Source organism: Lichenostomus cassidix, chromosome 4 (assembly GCF_008360975.1).
Source record: "Lichenostomus cassidix isolate B80296 chromosome 4, HeHo_3.0, whole genome shotgun sequence".
Classification (NCBI taxonomy): domain Eukaryota; kingdom Metazoa; phylum Chordata; class Aves; order Passeriformes; family Meliphagidae; genus Lichenostomus; species Lichenostomus cassidix.
The window spans coordinates 31,493,495-31,515,807 of NC_139484.1; positions in this window are offsets into that span (position 1 = coordinate 31,493,495).

Here is a 22,313-nt window from a genome sequence, read left to right on the forward strand (position 1 = left end):
TTCAGTCCAGGTTTGCAGTCTGGATACCCTAAACATCAAAGCCAGCCAAAACATGACCTACAGGGAGATGTGTCAGGATTATCTCAGGTCACTTCCTGACAATCAAAATTTCTACTGAGCCCAATTGTAACATGAATTTTTCACTGAGAAAACAAAACAGATAGTTCCATCTTCACGTTTAACACCTTTAAATAAATTTTCCTCTTTTATCCCCACTCCAAATATGACCCAAACTAATGATACAGTAAGTGGGAAAAAAAACAAACGAAAAATGCCCCCCCAAAAGCACACAAAACTCCACGCCTCTACCCTTACACTCCTAGCCTGAAAAAAAAAAAAAGACAATACTCTTGGGAGAAAGCAATCACAGACCCTACATTTTTAAATATTAAAATTAGTAAGTAAAGTTAAAGTATTTAAAATATGTATAATATCTGGCGAAAACCAGTGGACTGAAAGGTTAAGGTAGTCCATCCCCTCCAGAGCTCACCAGGAGAATCTGCTCCAGTTTCATTTCCAGGCCTCACCAGGAATGAAGCTGAACACCACCCCACCATAGGAACACACAAGGTGTGTGCAGACACTGCTGCCTGCAAACAGATCAACAGACAGGAGAAGAGCATTGGCACAGGCACTCAATTAAAACAGGGATTGCCTGAGTAATCACCCAGTCCCTTTGGGAAAGGCCTCTCTGGAAAAATTCTATCCCAGATCTCACCAGTGCTTGACTCCCAGGTTCTCCATCTCTCTGGGGTCCTGCAATCAGATCTAAAATCTCCAACTAACCAGCTCCAAGACCCTTGGTATCCCCATTAACCCAGATCTTCCTGCTTGTCAGACAGTCTGCTTCGGTTTGCTGCTCGGTCATATGTGCAGAATAGAGACCACACTGAGACAGAAAATGGTAAAAAACAGAGGTTGACCAGGAAAGGAGGGGTGATCAGCTGCAGGGTTGGTGAGACAAGCACACTGACCCAGAGCCTGTTTACATGTCCCCAGCCTCTTTTATGCCCTTTCTCTCTGTTTCTCTGCATTTGTTCCATACCAGTTCATCTCTGCCTCTCCACTGTGAAGCTTTTTTCTTATCAAATATTTGATAATTTCTGAGCAATCCTCAAATTCTTCAAAGCCAGAATGCCCCTCTCCACCCTTTTCCAATTTTCTCTGAATACATCCTGTCCACCTTTCTGCAGTCATCCCCTTAGTTTGTGTTGACCCCTATCAATCTTGCTCCTTTTAGTACTTAATTCTGAGGAGCTGAGATTCCCAAGTCATTATTGCTTCTCTGATCACTAGTTGCTCTTTGTTGCTATTTTGAACAGCAATTAGTCAGATATCCTTTCTCTTCTCAGCATTTCTCCAGTGAACAGTAGAGTGCGAGCACTCTATTTAATGGTTTTATATAATTTAATATAATATAATAATATAATTATATAATTTAATGGTTTTCTCTCCTACTAAATTCCTTGATGTTTTTACATAGTGAAGTTTAAAACCAAACTCCCTCAAACTGCACAATGCATTCAGGCTTTCTATAAGCTATCCAAGAGGTAACAAACGGTAGAAAATTAGTGACAGATAGAAATATGCAATTCAAATGTTGTGTAAATACAAGCATTAGGGACTTCAAAGACTTTGAAAATGCATTTAATACATTCAACATAAATCCATTTAAGTAGAAACAAGCTGACACAAATAATGGTAATACTTAGCAAAATAATGGTTATATAACAAACACAAAACCAGCAAAACTTTCATGCGATGGTTGTAATTTAAAATTTGTTATAGTAACTAACAAAAAGTTTGATACAAATACTGTATCACATATATCTCAGTGTGCAAATAATTAATATAAAGGGATTTTTCCTCCATATAATTAAAAAAATCTTTTTTACTGACATCATGCTTCTGAACCACAGATTATGAATTTACTTCAAATTTATTATCCCAGATTAGTGTATTTGTGACTAATAAAAGAAAGCAATCTGTTGTTAAGTGCTTTAATTTGCATGGAAGATAGTAAAGGGATTTATGCATTTGATCTAAACCCCAAAGTCCAGAACTAGAAAGAGAAAGAAAATTATATTAAAGTAAAATCAAAGATGGACTCTTAAGCCTTTTCCCTAAAACTTCTTCCTTACTTTTACCTTGAGATGGATTTTTTATATGTTCCTTCAAGTAAGCATTACAATAACTCCTCCTATATATTTTTCAAGAAGAAAGTGAGCAGTCAGTTACTTAAAAAAAAAAAAAAAGAAAATATCTTAAATATCTTATAGATGCCATAGAAATTCTTAAAAATGCCATATAAATTCTAGTTTGTCATTTTTTTACCCTAAAATTATAACCTTAAATATTTGCTACATTTTTCTGAGAGAAAAAAAAATTATATTCTTTTTAAAATATACTGTAATCATGGATTTTTTTTTTTTTAGTACAACAGTACTTTTCTCAAATTTTTAATACTAATTCTTGTATATCAGGCTCATAACTTCAAGTGCTTTGGGACTTTCCAAGGTGAGCCTTGGAAATGTTGAATGAGTGTCTATACGTGAAGAAAAGACTTCATCTACCATTAACACTGGCTTCCAGCTTTAAAATGATAGAAAATTTGGGGGTTTAGGTAATGTCTCAAAATTGAAACTGTATTATCCTCATGAAGTAACATTTTAAGATAGGACCAGATCAGAAAATACATACCAATTCAAAACACACATGCATCCAATTCAAAACACACTGTACTTCAACCTCAGTGCTCCTGTTGGGTTTCTATGGAATTCTAATCACATGGCTGTAGGGGAAAAAATGGATTTAGCTATGTGCTTATAAAAAGTTACTTATTATCATCTGCTTTTCAAAACAAGTATTTCTGACATGTTTGGGCTTTGCTTACACTTCTAGTTTGCAGAGGGTCATCTTGAGTTCTTTTATGCCAGAACACCCTTAAATTAAATGCTACACAGGATCGGAATTTGTAAATTAGCAACAAAAAGTTTAACAATATGTATGGGGACTACAGTCATAAAACCAGTATGACTTTCTCTTCTACTGTCTTTCTTTCTAGATCTCAGTTGCTGAGATTAGCATAAAAGTGCCCCTCAGTGAATGCTAGCTCATGCATGTAAGAAGGACAATATAATTTTAAAAAATCATACATAAATCTGTAAGAATAATAACAAATATGAAAATAAAAGAAATGTCAGAAAATTCACAAAGAACTAGATTTTTGAAGGAGATGCAAATATTCCTGGTCAGCATTGGGAACACTTTTAGTGCAGTATGGCCTGCTACTATTAAAATACTTTAAGATTTTTTGTTAAGACTCCCATCAAAAGATGTGGAAATGAAAGAAAATATTCTCTTTAAATAAGTATATAGATTTCTCCAGTAACTACTTACCAAATGCATAAAAATTTAGAATGCTTACCCTCAAATTCCATCTCTAAATTTAGATCTGTGTTTATATCTTTTTCTTAAATGGAACCACAGAGTGCTGCCATGTTGAAGAGATCTCTTATGTAGGTGCCACACCGTGGTTTTGAGAACACAGCATGGACAATGCCTTCAGATGCTGTGAAATCCTGGCAGCCTTTGTTGGCCCAAGTGTTCAGGACTATTTTCACCCCTGAAGCACAGCTTGCTACCTTGGCTTCATTGCTGCTGCCTACAGAAGGTACTTTAAAGAAGATAAAAGAGAACGTTTTGCTCAAAGCAAGGCTATCTTCCCCTCTGCACCATCATGGACCCATTTCAACTCAATTAAAAGGGGTCAGGTATGCCTGGAGTAACATAGAATTATTGTTCAGTCTCTCAAAAAATCTTCTACTTTGAAGCTGATCCTAGCTCACACATGAAGGGATGTGAGGAGGAGAAACCAGAGGGAAAAAAGGAAATTATCCAGTAGGATTGAAAATTTGGCAAAAGAGTGGTCAAAAAGTATTTCAGGGGTACTTGATCAGTGTTGAGCCCTTATTTCAAAATATTAAGTATTTAAAAAATAATACAACATAACATTAAAGGACAATATGATATGTCCAAGTTGTATGAATGTAGGTGTACAAAAGTAAATACTAAGTGTGGCCTCTGGCAGAGTATCTTGATCAAATAAATATTTGAAGAAAAGTTTTAAGAAGTTCCTCAAAATACATATATATCACCGCACATTTTCTCACATCAAAATTCTGTTGAACACTAGCAATAGCCTTCTTATCAATTATTAGTAGTGATTATGGATTTTTCATGTGGAGTGTTACACACTTTTCTTTTAAAAAAATCAGATCTCAAGTTAATTAAATCACAGCTTGCTCACAGATAGGGACAAAAAGGACGCAGAATTAGTGTTCTTGTTAATGCCCAAGCCTACTAACAGGGAATTCAGAATGTTCACAAACTTTTTATGCAATGTTATCACCTATGAGATTAGATTATGGTATGTGTCCTTTAGAAAAAATCTGCCCTCAACTTGAAAAAATTAAATAAATTGTAATCATACTTCTAAGATGCTCATAAATAAATAAACATGAAAAGAAGAGACATTATATTTGCCCTGGTTTTCTTCTGCAGTGCATTTTATTGGCTGTGTTTTAAATGTACAAATTCAAGCCTTGGCTGACTTTTTTTCTATTTTGTGGTTTGTTGAGGTTTTTCCTTTCCTTTCTTTTAAAAGATCCTCATTTAAAACTGATATACATGTCCATTGACAACAAGAAAAGCATAGAAGCAATTCTCTTGTCCAGAAGTATTAAACCAGTCCTATGATCTTATGGAATCTTTTCACTATCTTCACTTCTGTCATTATGCCTCAGTTCTCAGGGGACATTTGTGAAAATCTATTTTCTAAAGTTTTATTTTAGCTGGAAGAAATCTGGTATACTTCTAACAACACTAACAAGAAGTTGGTTGCCAGAATGTTCCACCTGCATTACCACTTTGCAGGTTGTCTACAACTGAGCCAGTCAAGGAAAAATAAATTTAGTTCAAATCCTGCTTATAACATGATTTGTCATCCCTTAATTTATCCTTGATCTGAATGCCATGAAATTTTACAAAAAATTATTTTGATGGTGACATTTGAGGGCTTCAAGCTTTCCTAATTTTTTTCCCTTTCTAAAAGTAAATAGATAATTCTATTAAATGCTTTGTTGAATTTATAAATGAAGCTTTGAGGGTCACATAACCATTTAGAGAAGCGAGTCATTTTATGTGAAAGAGAAAAGCCCCAACCAAAACTACAGAGTGATTTAGATTAGCTCAGCTGGTTAGAGTGTGGTGCTAATAACACCAAGGTTGTGGGTTTCATCCCTGTACAAACCATTCACTGAAGAGTTGCACTGGATGATCCTTTTGGGTTCCCTCCAACTCAGAGTATTCTGTGATTCTGAGTATGTTCATTTCAGTGTGGTTTTGTCTTACATCTAAGTGCAGCATCAAACTCACCTGAAATACAGAGAATAACAAGAACTTGCTAATGATTATTCCTATCACAGTAACATCTATGATATAAAATCAATGACCAGATTGCACAACTCTAACTACGCCATTGGCAACAGTGGCACTTGTTCCATTTTAAAAGCCAACTTTCCTGAAGACAACGGTAATGTATGTAAGGAAGAACACAACTGTCACATAAGATATTGTGTATAATTTCATTGTCAAGAGAGCCACTAGTTATACTAATTCTGTCCCTTTTTGTTGTGAGTAATCATTTGACAGACAGATTACATAAATACGATGGAGCATCAACAATTGACTTTCCTGGTGTGACAGGACTCACGTTGCACACAATTACTTTGGACTTGTCAAAGGGAGAGACAACTGTGGTCAGTAGATAGTGTACTGCTAATGATGCATCCATGTGAATGGACAGGTTAAGCTACATGTGCTTGCCAAATTTCTATTCCTTCAGACAATTAATACAAGATGTTCAGGAAACAGATGGCTGGGAATCTAAAAGTCAAATCAGAATATCTTTATGGTCTGTGGGGAACAGTTACTGGCAGCAGAATTGAAAGTGATTAGCATGTTGTTGACAGTCTATTCAATCTTCTCTATCATTTATTTAAAAGAAGTAATTATTCTCTGCAAGAGACCTGACTTACCTTTACAGCCTGCTAGTATAGCTGTGCCTGAGAGAAGACCAAGTGTTTTCTGTCACACTGAGTTTAGATCTCTCTGAAACACAAGAAGCGACAATAATGGTGTTTTCAGTCTCAAAACAGAAGAAATGTGAATCCAAGTACTTCTCATAATGCCTGTCAGGAGCTGGGATTGTTTTATCCTGCTATTCAACTTAACTTTAATGTTTAATGTGGTGAACATCATCATATTCTGTTTTATTGTAAGCTAGGTAAGAAAAGTCAGTGGGAAGTCATCCCAGTTAGGGGTTTAATTACTTTTTTTACCAATTTTATCTATCTTTGCAACTTTCAGATTTTTTCTATTCCTTTTCTCAGGAAGCCTTTCAGTTTGGGTTTTTTTTTTTTTTTTGAAAGTAGGGCAAACCATACTGTAGAGCAGGGTAAGTGTAGTACTATCTGAATGTTTTAGTAGAACTATAAACATTTGTCGTGTGATGCTTCTGCACCACCTCATAAAAAAACACCCTTTTCTTCATTAACACCCTTTTACTTTGTCACAAAAAATGGCCTCCAAGAAATGCTACTGAGCTCATGAGAAGTTTGGACAGGTGAATAAAGTCTGAATTTTTTTCCTTACTGTATTTCAATAGAAGATCATTCCTATGTATGCATGCAGTACATATTTCAGAGTGCTGTTCTGATTTTTCTGCCACACCAATTTACAAGGATTAACCTTGACATACACTCACCTCTTTTTGATTGCCCAATATGGGTTCATCAAGAAAAGAGTTCCCTCATATATCCAACCTCTTGGCAAATCCAAGACAAGATGAAAAGCTCAAACCACAACAATTTTGTGCCTCATTATGTTCAAGTTTTTTGTCATTGTATTTTGAGAAAGCATAATCAGATAGTGCGATCAGATTCATATAAACAGAATTCCCAGTGGATGTTCCTCCTACCTTAAACTCTATTTGCTTTTTTACTCATAATAAAGACATTATTTTTTTGGCTTCTATATTACATGATTGTATGATCACACATATTATATGCCAGCCAGTCCACTACATCTCCTGGTAAAGTGACAGTTTTAAAGGAGTTATGATCACATTAATAAGATTTGATTCTGATGACTTTTGAGGAAGGACAAAGATTTTAAGGTGTTGGACAATAGGCAGCTGTAAAGCAATGTCAGAAATATATGCTATATTTCATATAGTGACAGTTAGTCTTTTCATAGACTCTAGGGATTTAAAAAAGTCAGTATTTTTTTGCTTATTATTAGTAGAGAAGTAGACTAGAATTAAGCCTAGTCCTTAACCAGCTCTCACCAGGAACACTTTAGATTTAGAGAACAGGCAGAATTTCTTTCTAGGGGAGGTTTCATATGCATATTTTCCATGAATGAGCAACTTTTGAATAATATTAGACTATAGAGAAAGCTGTTGAACAATATACATCTGATGAACAAAAGATTTTGACTGGTTAGCACTGTAATGCAATTTTTTTTTAAAAAACTTGAACATAGTTTAAATCTACAAAGTCTAACAAGAACACAATTCAATTAGGCTTGCTATTCTAGTTTAGTTTCTCATTTTAGACAGTATTGCCTCTTTGACTCCAGACTTATTTCTATCTCACAATATTAAAACCCTGTAAATTACAGATGACTCACAAAAAAGTTTCAAGTTAAGTATTTTTATTGAGACACATATGCTGATTATAATGATTGACACTGAGAATGGTCTCAAATCAGTGGGCCATCCTGCAGACTTTCTCACAGGTATAGCCATCTTTACTATGCAGATCCCCAAGTGATTTCAAAGTTGCTTAGAGGTAAGCCTTCACACATTTTAGCCCTTCTTGCCAGAATATTCATTTTAATCTCCTTAATCTTTTATTTATCAGTAAAACATACGGAACTCATTTGACACTAAATAGAGGATATGTAAAGGCAATAATTTCCATCATTTAAAAAATGTGAATATGAAGGAGGAAGACAAAATGATCCTGAAAGAATTTACTACATTTTATGCTCAATGTATTTCAATGCTGATTCTTAACCTTGCTCTTCCTTCTTTCCATATGCAGGCCTACATAAAGGATTTCTGAGTTTAGACCAAAATAAAATTAATAGCAATGATTTATCTATTTAACAAACACAGTGACTATTCAAGAAGCACTGACCTGAAGGAACCACTTGTATCTGTAACCAATGCTACATAATCCTTTCTAAAAGAATCATAATCTGTTTTAAAATTAGGCAATGTCTTTGTCCCATTCCTCTCATTGTAGTAGGAAAATATCTGCCCTTTTTCAGGCTATCTTAATCAGTGAGAAGTTTACATCCCTCTGTTCTAGTATCTATACTTTCAGGTGTTTTTCACCCAGCTGCTATCTGATTTTTTCACTATATTTATAGATCTCTCAGATGTTTTTTATTATGCTATTTCAGCCAAACTTCTCTATTTTCCTCTTACTAAATATATTTCCCATTCCTCTCTTTATCCTGAAAATAAAGATTTTTCTTCCTTGTACATAACATTTCAGAGGAAGTCTCATGAGTGTTTTATGTAAGAACAATAACTCCATCTTAAAAATGCTTGACTAATGGTTCCTAAGGCTGAATAACCATTTTTTAAAAACTACTTTGCTTTCATGATTTCAAGTAATCATAGAATGTGTTGGGCTGCAAGGTACCTTTAAGATCATCTAAATCCAACACTCCTGCCTTGATCAGGGGTACCTTCCACTGGACCAAGCTGCTCAAAGCCCTATTCAACCTGACCAATCCATAACTAACTTGGACATTGCAAATATTTTCTTCATTTCTACCTGTAGTGTTTCCATTATATAGCCTAAACCATCGATAGAAGTACTTTTTAAACTTCAAATTAATTAATTTTATCCTAATTCTATTAATTAAGACATTCAATTCTCACTGTATCTCCATCCTTTTCTGTATTGATGGCCAGATTCTCTGCATCAGAAAACTTCCTCTGTCCAGGTGAATACATCAGTGAAAAGTATTAAACAAGATTTCCCCCATTACTTATCTTTGAGTTTCCAAACTTCAATAAAATCAACAATTGTCTCACTAACAAAACTTCCTTAAGCATCCTGCATCTCTGTCTTTCTCTCTATGGTATTATATCAAATGTTTTACTGAAACTAGATTAAAACTATTGAATTTCCCTGTCTAGACAATCAATCTGTTGTCTTATCAAAGACAGATACAAGGTTAGTCTGACACAATCTACTTTTGATGAACTGATGCATTGTTTTCCAATGTTTATTCATTTACAGTCATGACTTGAATACTTATTTTCAGTATTTATTCATAAATCGTATGCTACTGTGGATAGACTAATCAGCTTGCAGCTGCATGTTTTTCTGTCCTATAAGCTAGATATTATATTTTCCTGTCATATGGTACCACTCCAACTTGGCAGATTCATTAGAAATTCCTACTAATAACTGCCAATTTCACAGGCCAGCTGTTTTGAACTCCTGTGAATGAAGAACACACATTTCATACAATATTCAAGCTGACCATTTTTTTAATCACCTTTCTCAAAAACATTTTTTAAACTCAAACTTTCGTTTTTATCTACCCTTACTTATTGTCTACTACTACTATTAATACTCAGTCAGTAAAACTCCATGAGCGTCATTCTGTCCTCCATTTTCATTTATTTCTTTGCTGACAGGAGAATCTACTTCATTGGCGAGAAGCACAAGCTTTAAGCACTCTTATTTAATCTGTTGACTGGAAAAATTCTTTATTCAGAGTTTAAGTACTGATCTCACATAGACTGCTGACAGGTGGAGGAATGAGGAAAATTTATTAAACTACCATATACCTCCAGCATGTTAGAAAAAAAATCCCCAAAATATGAGAACATTTTTTTTCAGCAAATGGAATTAATCTTTCTTTGTCTCTTTAAAATGTGATGTTCATTAAGCATTTTCACAAACCTTCAATATGGCAGCTTCATTTTTCAAAAAAAGTGTCATCCCTACAAACAGGAATTTGATACATTTTGATTCTGTTGTGTAGCAACAGATTTTACAGCTTTACTTCTCTAATATAAGGCTGAGTTACAATGAGAATATTTCTTCTTCTAGAGCTCAAAAAATATTCCTCTGGGCAGTTTATTTGTTAGTTGCATGGTAAAATTCAACTGTGTTGTGTTACCTTCCTCCTCTTCCCCCTCCTTCCCCCATAGTTTTTCTCAGTGGGTTGATAGACTGAAAATAGATCCTTTTACCAGCTTTGTAATTTCAATAGTTATTAATTTTGTGTAATTACACTGTAATGGTAGCTTATATTTTTATTGCAGGTTAAGCTGTGCTTTGGCAATCTGATGAATGAATACAAATTGTGTGATATGAGAATGTTAGGGAAAAAATGCTCTCTTGTTATTGAAGATCCAGTAAAACAAACAAATTTGTTTTGTAAGACCATGCTTACTGTTCCAATGTTTGCAATTCCATTTTTACATTAAAAACTAAAGTCTATCAGCCTGGAAAATTTAACCTTTGTAAAATTTCCATTTAAGATTTTAACTTCATGAATATGAAGAAAAGATTACTTTTAAGCTCCATATTTATTACTAGCAATTCCTGCTCACATAATGTCCTGAACATACCTGAACTTCAGTATTGTCAAAGCTAACACATGTAATCTTGTTTCAAGAGACTTTACCTCAATAAATATGTCACAAATGTTTTCTTCTTGAGTTTGAATTACTTTAATTGACTTGGCATTTGACTCTGTTAATCAACATTCATCTTATCTCAGTTGAAGTAATTTAACCTGAGTTCAATTAAATTAATTCTCAGTCTCATTCTTAGAAAATTGCATTCACAATTATAATGTGCAGAAGACTATTTAAATTGCCCAGAATGAGAAGAGTGATATTTCAATATCTGTATATTGCCCTAAATGAAAGTTGCATCTGATTTCCTTAACAATTTCTTTACAACTGAGATTTTCGACCCAAGCGTTCAACCTCCTTGACAATTTTTCTCTATCATGTAATTCCCTTTGTTCTGATTTCCTTAGTAGTGACTTAGAAGGAATAAATACTTGCTCTCTTTTCTCTTGGAAAAAGAGGAAGCAACGGGTGAAACCAGCAGTCAGAAAGTGCAAAGCAAGCAACAAGAAGACAGGTGCCTAAGTTACTCATTCCCTCTGTGCAGTGTTGTTTGCTACAGGATGTTTTGGATGGCCTGAAAAATAACTTGACAAATATCTGGGGAAAGACTAATTAGTGACTGTTAAATATAGAAATACCACCTCTGACTGAAAAAGATTCTGAACCTTGAACAGTAGGTATTCCTTGGAAGTATCACTTCACATTCAGCCTGTTTATGCTCCCTCCTCTGAATATCTATAATTGGATGATAAGTGCTGCTATATATCATTATAGTTCAACATGGTCTAAGTATTCAAAAATTCTCTGTTGTAATGATGGCTCTGTTTAATGACATGCAAAGACATTCACCACTTGCACAAGAGTACTTTAAGGAACAAAATAATTTTTCCCATAAGAAAATAGGTGTGAGTTCATGGTATGACTACAAAATATCCTGAATCAGTTATACAGTCATGTCTTTTGCTAAATATCACTTCTGGTGGGGTTTTTATGGGTTATTTTTGTTTCTGTCCTTTGACTTTTTGGGTTTTTGGTTTGGGTTTTTTTTTTTTAATAAATTGATGCAAAAATACACTGAAGCTGTCAACGTATTATAATTAAATGTTCCAGACTTTTGGGAAAATATATGAAACTATGACCAAGCTATTTATATTTACCTATTTGTGCAATTGTTTCATAGAAGTTTTGTCAATAGGACACAGACATACTTTGTTTAATTTTCTGTCTCTTACTGGATGGGAGTTTTACTTTCTTTATCATGATTCATAATATTAGAATATTTTATATTAGCCTCAGATCACTGCTATGTGACAATATTTACGGTTATGTACATATTCATTATGCTCTATATGTTATATAGCCTTCTGCTTGCTTTAGAGATGGGGAGTTATTTTATATTCAGTTCAATGCCTGGTATCATCAAGGCAACACAGAATATTCCCTGGGTTTTCTATAATTTATCCCTCTTTTCAACAGAAATCTCTAGTATTTGCTCCCCTCATATGAAAGCAAACCAAAACCTCTAAAATCTTTATACAAACAATAACCTTAGGATAAAAGAAAAGCCTATCTCACATTAGTTGTTAAAGTATGTAGGTTTTCTACTTCCTTTGTTTATTCTGTTATATATCATTCCCAGGGATATTAAAAATAATCTTAAATCTTAAGACATATTTATAATTTGAAGTAATCTTAATTGTTTTCTTAAAAATAGTTTTAATAATTCATTTCACAGGCCACAGCCAAGGTGGAGTAAAACTCCCTGTCCCACTAACTGCTCCATTAAAGAATTTTTCCTCTTAAGACGTGAAACATTTAAAAGAACATTAAAAGAAGTTCAACAAGCATGTTTCACTAAAATCAGTCTTTTAATTGCCTGAGTTCCTCTGATAATCTGGTCTTTGGGTTGTGATGGGTTATTCAAAAAGACTAATTTTAAGCCGGTTTCCTGAGGCTCTTTCTACTTGCAGCAAAATGAGAGACATTATTTTAGAGGACAAATTGGGGCACACAAATCACCCTCTGGTAAGGGCTTTCCACTTCTTGATGTATAGGCGAAACAGGGAGACAAATCTCCCCGGCAGATATGGAGACCACTAAAATCAGAGGGGTTTGGAAATTTGAACATTTTTTGAATTAAGCAATTTTCTTTCTATACAGTTTAAGCAAGGTATCATGCTATAGTAGAAAGAATGATTATCACTAAATCATATTAATGTAGAACAAAAGATGTTGAGAACTATCACTGCAAATTTAATATCTCTTTTTAAATTAAGTCTATCATCTTCTGAAGGAAAGTAAGAAGACATTTTAATAATTCAAGAACTCAGTTATTCAGGGAAGCTTGATCAATTTGAGTACTAACGCACTGATGACAAGGGTGTCTATAGTTCTCTTTTTTCATCTCCTGTTTTTTACCCCTGCCTTGACAAGTCCCTATAAGACTTTGTCTAAAATGGTACTATGAATTTGAAAGCTACTGTTCTGATCACAAATTCTTTCCTACTGCCAGAAGATATGTTTGGTTCATACAACAATTAGCTCAGAAAAATTAACAACCAATTTTAGCTGGCTAATGTTCCTAACTGTTATTGCACATGCAGCCAGTGGTTACTGTTCCCAATCAGGTGGGATGGGGAGGGCGAAGGGGGAGGCAGAAATTAAAAAAGCATAGTTGCAAATACTTAAATGACATATACCGGAAATCAACTCAGTGAATCCACCACCTGCTACCCAACCAAGCTCCAAATTTCTCAAGAAGAAGTGACCTAAAATTCTATATTTATGGCAGTCCTAATTTATGTATATATTTATATTGTTTTTAACTGTCCCAAGTCAGAAACTCCAAACATACGAATACTTCTATGACATTACTGCAACTGATTAGTTCAGAAAACAATAGCATTTACTATTCAGACTTCTCCAACATGTTCAATATTATTCTTTTAAATGGCTTCATTTTATGGAAAATCTGAGAAAACTAATGACAAGGGATGGAATGTTTTTTCTATAACCTGAAAACACAGATTTCTCTCAAGCAGATGTCTCCAACAGATATTTAATGTGACGAATGACATTATGATTAAAAAAAAAAAGTTAAGATGCTTAAATTTGAATTAGTAACTGTTGTGGTCTATAGGAAAAATACTGGATATTCATGTTCAGTTTTATGCTGTTATCAGATGCCAACATGTTACAGTGAAAATAATTTTCAAAGAATTGAGTTATTTGGCCAGCCTACTATTCACTAAACATAAATCTGTTAATAGCCTACCTTGAAAAACAGCAATAAATTTTAGACAGCATGGAAAATGTCCCCTCTGTTAATTAACAACACTGAAGCTCTTAGCTAGACCTTCCCACAGTAAAGCAGATCCACCTTCAACATTCAGTAGCACCAACTGTGATGCAAAGTCATTTTGGTAGTGTCTTCCATACTTTCACTCTGTGTACATACTCACTGTATGTAAAAGCAAAATATTACATTAAATATACCAAGGCTTGTAGGATAGAGCAAGATTAAAAATTCATTAGGATTTCAACTGAGAACAAGAACTATTTCACTTTTAGCTAATGTGGTCCACTCTTGCAATAAGTCTATATCTGAAATAGAACATATATTGAAAAAGATATTTATGATCTCTTATCCATCTATTGAGAATTTAATTGTCCTTTAAAATTATTCTATTCATTTATTAAAATTAAACATTGATATCACTATTAGCATTGCTGCCTTTTTATTTTAATGTATCCAGTATTAGCTTCTAAGGAACAGTCATGCATCTTTCTCTGGATAAAGACACTTCTGTCTCGCGGAGATTGTATTCTGATATAAACGACAGGTGAACATTGCTTCTTAGCCTTTGCTTTAAAATCATCCAAAAAATTCATTATAGGAAAGATTTCTAGATTTTTTTCCAATCTTTTCCTCTTTTTTCCAACATTATCTTTGAGTGTGGGCGTTAAAACTTGTCATGCCAATGTAGTATGGATCTCAATAGCATTATAAATTATTGACCATAGAACAATTATTTTCTCTGAGAATTCAAGAATCATATAACCTGATTTTTAGCCAATGTATTTCTCAGATGTTCTGCATTAATTTTTCATCCACTGGGGTGCCCAAGAATTATTTCCAAAAATTGGATACTTAACATGAAAATATGAATTGCAATCTGCAGTTACATTCATGATCCTGGTTTTTTAAGACATCGATTCATACTGTACAGTGAGCTGTCTAAAATCAGATTACTCTGTAGAACTCATTCTTCTAACTAGCATGTACTCCAACACTTATAAGTTTTATGGCTTTTCATTTATTACAGTATGGACTAAGCCACTTACCCTAATCCTCATTTTAACCTGGATCAAACATGAATTAATGTAGTTCTCTGAAATATTTCCTGTCTTCTCACTACTTTCTGCAACACACAGGTTTACCAAGCCTTGCATATATTGAAAATACTGGATCTTCCTAATGACAAGAGGTTTTAAAAAAACCTCTGAACACAAACATCAGCACCATCTCCCACCCAAAAAGACCCCCAAACAACTCCAAACTCAAACTTATGAGAGGAAAAACAAAGTTACTCAGGGTGAAGTGACAGAAAACTGATTTTAAAAAGGAATTGGAACTTTTGAATTGCTATCAATAACTGTGAAATGTGACTGTGAATCAGCATATAAAAGGACATATTAATCAAGGGCCAACCAATTGACTTGAACTTTCAATATACTACTTGCAATGACAGACTGAGTAGAAGAATTTCAGAAGACAATGTTAAAACATATCTTTAAGTGTAAATTAAGGCAAAATTTTCATTGATTGTTCCTGGCTTCAGAAGTCTAGAAGAAATGGTCCCTGTGGTTATCATGACCTGGTATACAAGTGAATTCATGATAGAAATGTAAGTAAAAAGGACTTAACAATACAATTTAACAACAGGGGAAATGTGATTTGGAAACAAGCATAACTAATGAGATATTTTATTTAATCGTCAGTCTTAAACTCTAATTTAAGAATATTTTTGTTTTCCCCTCGAATTTATCTCTACTTAGAGCAAAAAAAGGAGGGGCTGTAGACTCAGTGACCCTTGTGGGTCAGATCCAACTCAGAAAATTCTGTGATCTTGCGATTCTGCAAAAAAAAAAAAAAAAATCAAAATTCATGCACATGAGATATGTTGGCAGGGTATGAGATCTTGTTTAATATATATTTCATATATGTTAGTATATGTTAGGAGGGCAGACAGAGTTAGCAGTAATAAATGAACAAGGACAACACAGACGTGGAGGAACGGGATAAGTGTAAATACTAAAAAAAATGAAGCTGTGAAGGAAAAGGAGCCATGTTGGCTGAAGGATGAGGAATAAAGCTAGGTTAACTACTAGATAAAGCTGCTGAGGCAATTATCTACAGCAAAATATCTCTGTAGCAAATACAGTGCAGTCACTTGGGCTAAAACAGTCATCAAGGGTGTAGGCACATGATGCTCTACACCTATACAGGTAGCTAAACAGATACATAAACATACCAAGGAAGAAGCAGTTTCAATTTGGAAGTCTGGTCCCTTTCACATACCCCTGCCACATCTATACAGGCTCGTTCATCACTAAGGAAGACCTGCTTCATTATTCAGACTGCTTCTGCAATGTTCCCTCCAAGGCTCTACAAAGCAGCCCACTGCTGAATGTTTCAAAATCTGGGAACTGGACACAACCACTGTGAAGCATACAGAAATATTTGCACAGCTGAAAACAATGAAACACTCTGTTCATGGTAGTGTTTGAAAACACACAACATATTTGTTGAACAAACTCAGACTCCTGTATCATTTAAAGCCACAGGTTTAATGGCAGCCTTTCAATAGTCAGACAGACACACTTAACAGTAAAGGTTGTTTACTAGGAAACTAAATCAACATAGTTAATTAAAAAAAAAAAAAAAAAAAAGGAGAGACAACTGCTGGGACAGTTTTGACTTGAAGACTTTTCTACCACTTGCTGTTTGAGATGTGATTTTTTTGCACGTATATTGAACCAAAGGAAATTTATTTTTTTTTTTAAATTATCAAAATAAGCATATATTACAACATAAAGGTCTCACTAATTCAATAACATCTATTTCAAAAAAAGACTAAACCCCAAGGGGAAACTTTAAGCCACTTCACTATTTTCAAAACCCAAAAGAAATAAATGCAGTATTACACAAACTCCATGAACTAAAGAACAATGTCATGACACATCCTCTAACATTAACTGTTAATGATGTTATGGAAAAGATACTTATGTGAGGTTAAATATCTTCACTATTTCATAACAGAGAATTCTGAGATGGGCTAATGGCTTACTTGAGGCAAAAGCATGTCAATGTCAGAAGCACAATTAAAATTTTTTCACAGGTTTACAGATCCTAGTCCTACACTATTAGCTCACACTTATATCCAAGCTGTCAAGAGCAAAATGACATCCTGCTGCCATTCATTAACATAAAAGCCTTCCAAAGTAATGCAGTTGGTTTGTAATGTCATCTATGTATCAAAGTGACCTAAATCACACTATAATGCTCAGTTTCTACAGAGAACCATTAAAGTTATCAAGAATCAAGGCTTAAACCTTTGCTGCTTCCTGACTAAGAATAAAAAGGGGTGTAAGGATATAAATCAAAGAACTATTTACATCCTGAAATAGAAACCATAATTTACCACTTCAAAATATTACAGGGAGCATACACTAAGACAGCAGACCTAATGACACAACTGCCAAAGTAACTGAAAAGCAGCTTCCCCCAAAATCATGCATATGAAGAACATGCATGCATAACAATAGGCACTAAATACTAAACAATAATAATGTTGTAGACTTAGGAAATAAAAAAAACCCCATGCTACAGTCTTGTTTTCTGAAGTGTCAAATATGTACCAAGAAAAGATATCATGAGCATCTTTCTAATTTTCAAGAAAAAAAAGAAAATGAGTTCTTTAGATACCTGAAGGAATTCAGAAGTCTATACACTTAGTCTGACATCAGTGTCAAAATGTACCTTGCTGAGCTTCAATCTAATGTCAATGTCCAGACTGAGAAATGAACTGATGAGCTTTAACTTCCACAGATTATATTTATATGCTGTAAATAAGTAATCCAGCATGCTCTTGGTTGATTACAATTTGAAAAATTGCAATGCACAAGTGACACTTTCTTCCACTATAATTTTCCGTCTGACACTTGCCAAGTAAACTGACTACCATGCAAATAATGGTGCATCCTTTCTGTTTACACTTCTATCTGCACATACATCCCTTTAATAGCTTTGTCTTTCATAGCAAACAGGATATACAGAGAGCTTTATATGTTTCTGTACCAGCATGCATATATATGCACATATGTATGTGAATGTATATGTATGTAACACATCTGTTCCCTAGTGATTTATCACTTTCATAGGCTTTTTCTTTATGGTTCCAAGAAACGTCAGAAAAGAAGAGAAACATCTTCTGTCATTTTCTCTCAACCATCTTGTTCCCTCTTTCTATAAGCAAGTGATACTGCACAGGCAATTTAAAAGTTGCAAAAAAAGTAGAAGATGTAAAAAACCAGGCGACAAAGGAAAATAATTAGGATTTTTTCATAATTTACAGATCTATACATTAATACAATAAATAAAAACTAAACCCCAAGTGTTTTTGGTTTAAACATTGAGGCTAGAAGAGGTTGAAAAAATTCCACATGCTCAGAGCATATTCTCTATTAGTGTATATAATAATATTGCTATGAAAACATTGGTACAAGCATATCTGTTTTGCTGTGTTTTTTCAGCTAAAGAGAACATGTTCCATTTAGGAAATTGTATGTGATACAAAAAAAAAAAATTTAAGTGGATCTGGGTGATGGTGGGGTTGGAAATAGAGTGCAGATAGAAATGCAGCTTATTAAAAAGCAAAGAACTCTGTTAGTATACTGATGATACTGCTGTTTTCTTTGGCAATAATCTCATTCCCTTGCTTCTTTATTTATTGAAAGGAACTGGCTTGCCATCAATTTAAAATAAATAGAGCATTTGTTGCTACAATATCTTAAGCAATATAGAGATTCTAAATACTTTTCAAATCTCAGATAATGCATATACATTAACTTCTTAAATTAAGAAAAAAATGGAAAATGAGCTGTCAATACCCTTAACCCAATTAAATAATTGTCATTTTTCTGTACCTTGTATTAATTAGGATTTTGATTCATCTTCACATAAAATAGCTTTGACAAATATAACCAGTTAAGCAAACCAAGAGGTAACAGAAAATGTGTTTCCTCAAAAGAGCACTGACTATGAAAAGAGTCCTTGTTTTTTATCTCACGCATTACTTCATTGGCACATGTATTCTGTTCTCAGCTGCAGTAAAAGGAGACAAAGTCATAAACTTCTTTTCTCTTTTGCCCTTTTTCTAGGTACAATTGCAGTAGTCAGGACTCCAGAAATGCCTGTTTGTGTAATTGGTTACTTAGAGGACCCATTTGCAATGAAGAGATTTTGCCACTTCTTTTGGTACACTATCAATGAGCTGCTCATGCCTAGAGTCAATTAATCATGAAGTTATTGAATTCTTAGACATTCCTGAAAATTTTAGCAAACTAGGTAAACTATCTACATCTCAAAGAAGTGCTTTGTATTTTTTATGTATCTAGTTTCTGATATTAGAATAATTTTTTAATACACACTGGGTTCTGTTTGCCAGCTTCAGGAAGGCATGTTAGCTCAAAAATTTACTTTCTCTGAGTTTACAGCTTCTAAACAATATAAAAATCTAATTTAAATAGCTAATAAAATAAATAGATTAAAATTAGCAATGTCTTCTTGTAGTCTTCCATTGCATCCTTCTCAAAAAAAAAGCTCATAATTCCATGACTACCTTTTTATCCCTTGAAGACAACGATAATAATGTAAATTTGTTTTTACTTAATGTTTAGTTATTTAGTTTCACTACGGATTGGCCTAGAGAGTTTTTTGGCAGGATATTCAGAGATTCCCATCTCCTCCTATACAGGTAAAAATCTTTCAAATAACTCCATCTCCAAATTGTTCAAAAATAGTTGAGAAAGAAACCAATGACATTTTTGCCTTGCCTGCTAATGTTGACATCCTAAGAGAATACTTTCACTATCAGAAGTTTAACACTGCAACAATCATATTTGATTAGAATTCTGTATGTCAGTTTGGAAAAAGTTAAACCAATTCTATAATTTGTCCATCAATACATTTCCAGAAAATTACAAAACTTCCATTGAGCCCAAAACTACAGACCAGTTTCCTTTGTTGCTGAGATGTGAACACAGGTTACACCCAGAAAGCAATTTGATGGTCTCTGCTCAATAAATTGGTTGCTTCAAATCTCACAAAAATAAACCAAAACAAACAAAAAACCCCTCAAACATCAATCAACCAACCAACCAATTGCCCAACCCACCCACCCAAGATATAAGATTAAAACAAACATAGGAGACCTTTTTCAGCTGAAACACCAAGCTCAGAAAATTCAATCCTGCTCTTCATAGCCCCCTAATCCACTCTGCTCCCCCAGTCCATGTTTTTAAGTCAATATAGTCAAAGTGAGAGAGGAAATAGATTACAAAACCTTTCAGCACATGGAAAGCAGTCTCAGTTTAAGATATTTGAATGTAAAAGATTAGAACAAGAAGGTTCCTGAGCCTTTAACATTTCACAGTTAACAATCTGACTTCTCTCTGCAAAAGGAAAATGAAGTCTCACGTGCTTTTTCAGGAATTGGTCAGGATCAATGTGTTCTCTAGATTTATTGCTGCTTACTGCATTTTATGATATGAAAATTAGACCTCATGCCTCTAAAATCAACATTGGAACAGTGGGTATTTCAACACGAGTTAATCAAGAGGCAAGGAGTGTTCTGGCAAAGAATAGACAAAACTAATTATGGTCTCCAACCACACAATTATGTGTTACTCGGACCAATTTTGCTCTCTTATGAAAGCTTACATATTAGAAACATTTGTAGAATGTTATTTCCTTTTTCTCTTTCATGAAAGAAATACTTGATCAAAATAAAATTACGATATTAAAAACAAAAAGGAAAGAATGTAAATTGCACTTCGTCCTGACATTGCCGTCTCTGGGTGTGCCTACACCATTCTGCCAAAAGAGGAAAAAAACCATCTTTCTGAATTGAGAGCTGTTCTCAATTTTTGTGTTAGTTAATAGTTACCAATTCCCCAAGGTCAAATCTATGAATATTTAATACTAAATAGGAGTGCTAATTGTGTTTGAGAAACACAGAATTGGACAAATATATTCTGCACATTATAGGAACATAAAACATTATTATAATTGTGGAGTTTTAAGTGCTTGAAGGGAGAAAAACAATAAAAAGGACCAATTAATTTTATCCAATGCAGAAAAAATAGAAACAAGAATGGTGACTGATCAGGGTAAAAAGCCAATCTTGTTACACAAACTGCTTTCTTTGTATCATGTACCCAGGAGACAAGGGCTGCTCTAGGACAGGAAGAGTTTTCATCATTCATTACTGGCAGCCACGTATTCTGAAAATGGTCCACAGCTTTACTGAATGGCATAGATATGCAGCCTTTGTCAATAATGATAAAAAGCCATTGAATCATTGCTAGCCTTTTTCATGCTGATGGGAAAATGCCCGAGTGAGATGCCTCTGACAGAATGGCAACTATTTATAAATACCAAAGGACTAACTTTTGACATCATTCCAGATTTACTTCCAAGTAACTGGAGAAATATCATGCTGCACATAGACTAATTTTGTAATTATGACAAATGATTCATAAATTTCTGCTTTATTTTAGAGAATGGTTTCAGAAATGCTTTGGCCATAAATTGATCATTTTTATTTATGTTAAAATGTAAAAATCACCTCAGTAAATTAAACTTTATTATCATGTCTTTATATTTGCCTGCATAATAATGGTAGCAGAATTACTAATAATTTTTTAAGGTTTTTATGTAACAATATTATATATATTAATACTTATAAGACAGAAAGCAGACAAGCAGACAAGTATGTGCACATATAGAGGATTCTGTAAAGAAACATGACAAATACTAAGTGCAAGTACTGTTGTGCTACAAGATAATTTGGGAATGACATCAGTGGGTATTAATTTTTAGAACTTTTCATTTGGATGCTTATTTATTTATGTGTTATAATAATAATACTGTCTTCAGTCATGCAGGTCTGCAAACCAAACATCGGCTGATGTCATCATTGGGTTTGAGTGCTTTAGCTGACTTTACATGATTCCAACCCTGAAGATGTCAGACTGATTTAGAGGATTTTAGCCATGTTCTGCTTTCAGACAAACACCCTTCCTTCTACTAATGCAAATCTATAATAGACTTGATGTGTGCTCCTACAGTTGAAGAAATTTTGGGATCCTCTATTATAATAAATTATATATTTTACATAGATCTGGAAACTTGAGCACATATGCCATTAACTCAGAAAATGAAACCAGAAACCAGAAGCCATTCTGACTGCAAGCACACTGAGACAAAAACTGTAGTTAACACAGAAGTCCA